The sequence below is a fragment of the Merops nubicus genome, unplaced genomic scaffold (genome assembly GCF_000691845.1).
Source record: "Merops nubicus isolate BGI_N331 unplaced genomic scaffold, ASM69184v1 scaffold10944, whole genome shotgun sequence".
NCBI classification, from domain to species: domain Eukaryota; kingdom Metazoa; phylum Chordata; class Aves; order Coraciiformes; family Meropidae; genus Merops; species Merops nubicus.
Genome location: NW_008603705.1, coordinates 8,941 through 12,637, shown reverse-complemented (window position 1 = coordinate 12,637; position 3,697 = coordinate 8,941). Strand labels below are relative to the sequence as shown.

General features: G+C 47.9%; 1 non-coding gene across 1 annotated transcript; it reads left to right on the top strand.

Annotated features, from left to right (window-relative positions):
* The first annotated feature begins 2,261 nt into the window (after positions 1-2,261).
* Positions 2,262-2,334, top strand: TRNAA-AGC. The gene has a single exon. It is a non-coding gene; the product is annotated as a tRNA-Ala (tRNA).
* The last annotated feature ends 1,363 nt before the right edge of the window (positions 2,335-3,697 follow it).

The window sequence follows — 3,697 nt, the reverse complement described above, 5'->3', positions numbered from 1 at the left end:
CTCCAGGCAGAACAACCCCCGGGTCCCTCAGCCACTCCTGACAAGACCTGTGCTCCAGACCCTTCCCCAGCTTCATTGTCCTTCTTTGGACACACTCCAGCCTCTCAATGCCCTTCCTGTAGTGAGGATCCTCAAACCAAACCCAGGACTCCAGGTGTCATTCCAGGCATCCTGACCAGCCTTGCACCTACCCACCTCCCACTACACCATGTGGCTCAAACACCATCCCAAAACCTTCAGTAGAAGCAGGTTGGCTGCCAAAAGAGTAGTTTTCATTCTCCCATTTAAATTCTGGCTCAGCATTTCAGCAGGGTGAACTCACAGTTTCATACCTGGTTGCATGGTTTGGGTCATGGGCTCTGCTGCATGGTCTGAGGGGAGGGAAGAACCTTCCTTGCATGAAGAATTGTCCCACGCTTCCCAAACCAGGGTTTTCCAGTGGGAGATGTCATTTCTTAGGTTTTTAATATCAGGAAGAGCCACAATGGCCATCAGGTCCGACCCTGTGAGCACCAAAGGTCAAGGGTTTTGTGGAATCGATGCCTGTCTGAATTACAACATCTCTCAAAAAAAATAGTTATGAGCAGAACCAGGATGAAAAGTCCCCTATCGACCTGCTTGTGGTGCTAAAGACTGCAGCACATTTAAAGGCTGCTCCTGCTGCCTTCTGGGCAGCAATTCCCCCTCCCACTGCAGACCTGGCACTTCTCCTGCCTCCAAGGTTTTCAGCAGTTGAAGGTGCAGCAAAAGCCCCTGGACTCACAGGCTTGGCAGCTGCTCTTCCATTTATTGCCTCTGGAGAAACCTCTCCCTGGCATGCAACTGGGAGTTGAGAAGTGGCCTGGCAGGTTCCTACAACCACAGCAGCACAAGTCTAAAAATAACAGGTAGAAATAATGTACAAAAGGACAAAAAGAAGCTGTGGGATAAACACGAAATACTGGTGAAGTCTAAAACGCGTGGGTGAAATCTAAAACCTGAGAGTGCAACGTTAATTAAGGGAAAAAAATAAGTGAAAAATGTATCTAGTAGCTTAAAAATGATATCATGGGAAGGTAGGAACAGGCACCACTAGCACAGAAGCTGGAGATGTTACAGCATGCAGAGCAGAGCTCAGACAAGAGGAGAATCGGTCGTCTTCAAACTCCAAAAGATCTATGATCTTCCAAACTCATTGAAAGTACCATGAAAAATACTGGGAAAAAATAGAAAACAGATATAGAAAAATACATGAAGCACTGCAGTATCACAAACACATCAGCCCAATAAAAATAAACTTGTCATATTACTGTATTTACTTCCTTGTCCTCCTCACACTGGCTGGCTGAGTTATGAATCGAATATGGATGAAGGAGAAGGAAACAGATCCTCAGATTTCAAACATAAATACGTAGCTGTAAAACAGGAACAACCCCCAAGCACATCCACCTGTCTGTGAGAAGTGAGAATGTCCTGGAGACATATGGAGTTGTAGGATGACAAGTGAAACATTTAGAGTTTGAAAGGGGAAATGGCCCAAGTCTTCCTCCTTGGCTTTGCAAGGGCAGGACCCAGGTGAGCATCCATGTGAGTGACTGGCCTGAGCTCCTCAGAGCTCCTGACTTCTGTTTCTGCCATCAAGGATGTGTTTTGGAGGTGGAGAAGCCTTCCCCAACCCTGTCCCCCTGAGCATGCCCACGTCAGGTTAACAGTTTCAACACATCTACTGCCAACATCCAGGTGATGCAGCTTTTGGCAGTGTTCCACCTACAGTCATGATGTGGGGGTTCAACCTAATATCAGCATTTGCTTTCTGTTACCACAACCAGCTGCTTTATCCAGGCCAGATCCAACCTTTCCCCCATGATTTGTTAGCAGCTACATGGAGTAAAAGCAAGGTGGCTGGAATGGAGGATCCAGGTGCAGCCCCAGGAGCTCAGCTTCTTCCAGGGACTTCCTTGGGGATGCTGGTGTGATTGGGTGCAATCCAGCCAGCAAGAGCAGGGCAGCGATTGTTCCCCTGTACTCAGCACTGGAGAGGATGCATCTCATTCAGTTTTGGGCTCCTCACTCCAAGAAGGACCTTGAGGGGTGGGAGTGTGGCCAGAGAAGGGCAACGAAGCTGCTGGGGAAGGGTCTGGAGGCCAAGTGTGGGGAGGAGCAGCTGAGGGAGCTGGGGGTGCTGAGCCTGGAGCAAAGGAGGCTCAGGGGAGACCTTCTGGCTCTGCACAGCTCCTGACAGGAGCCTGGAGCCAGGTGGGGTTGGGATCTTCTGCCAAGGAGGGGAATTAGCTCAAGTGGTAGAGCGCTCGCTTAGCATGCGAGAGGCAGCGGGATCGACGCCCGCATTCTCCAGGGTTTTGTTCCAGGCATCCTTCCACCTAAAAGGAGAAGCTACCAAAACAAAATAGTTAATTATTTTGGTAAAGTGTTAGATTTGTTTCAGAGTCACACAAATGCTGCAAGGGCTGGGGCAGCTCTGCTGTGAGGACAGGCTGGAGAAAAGGGGGCTCCGGGGGGACCTTATAGTGACCTTCCAGTAGCTGGGAGGGGCCACAGGAAAGCGCTGGAGCAGCTCTGCTGTGAGGACAGGCTGGAGAAAAGGAGGCTCCGGGGGGACCTTATAGTGACCTTCCAGTAGCTGAGAGGGGCTTCAGGAAAGCTGGGGAGGGACTGTTCACAAGGGTTTGGAGTGACAGGGTGAGGGATAATGGATTTAAGCTAGAAAAGGGGAGATTTAGATTAGACACTAGGAAAAACTTCTTTAATATGAGGATAGATCCCTGGAATAGATTGCCCAGAGAGGTGGTGGAGGCCCCATCCCTGGGGACATTCAAGGTCAGGCTTGATGAGGCGCTAGTTGGAGATGTCCCTGATAATTGCAGGGGGGCTAGACCAGATGACCTTTAGAGGTCACACAACCCAACACATTCTATGATTTGTTCTAAGTTGCACCAGGGGAGGTTGAGGTTGGATATCTGGAAAAACTTCTTCCCCAGGCTGCCCAGGGCAGTGGTGGAGTCAGTGCCCTGCAGGGATTTAGAAGATGTGTAGATGTGATGCTGAGGGACATGGTTTAGTGGTGGACTTGGCAGTGCTGGGTTAACAGTTGGATTGATGATCTTAAAGTTCTCTTCCAATAAAAGCAATTCTATGATTCTATAGTGACAGCACAATGAGCCCAGAGGACTTGGTTGGGTTTGGACCCTTGCTGCTCTGTTAGCAGACACCACCAGGAGATAAAAGGAGGAGGCTGGGCTGTTGTCTTGCAGCTCCTCTGACCAGCACACACAAAACTTTCAAGAATGGTGAGGACAGGACTTTACAGTCACTTATTTTTTTTAAATCAAACCACTTTAGCCTAATTTTTTTTCCCCATATTTTGCCTTCAGTTTTAATCAGAACAAAACTGGAGGCACGGAGAACAAGAAAATACTTTTTTTTTTTCAAGTTATTTTTTACAATTTATATGAAGAAAAACTTCTTAGCTCTGGAAGACCTGTGTTCTGGAAGGTAAAAATTGGGCATCACAGCAAATCTCACCCAAACAGTAAAGCACGGGCAGATTTTGAAGAAACCTGGTGTCTAATGGATCAGCTGATTAGGGTTTGATCCAATACACTTTGACATTGAAAAGTTTTGGTCCAAGCCCTTAAAATACACACTGCTGATAGTTTTCTTTTTCTTAGCTTATTCAGCATGTTTAAGAGCATGTACT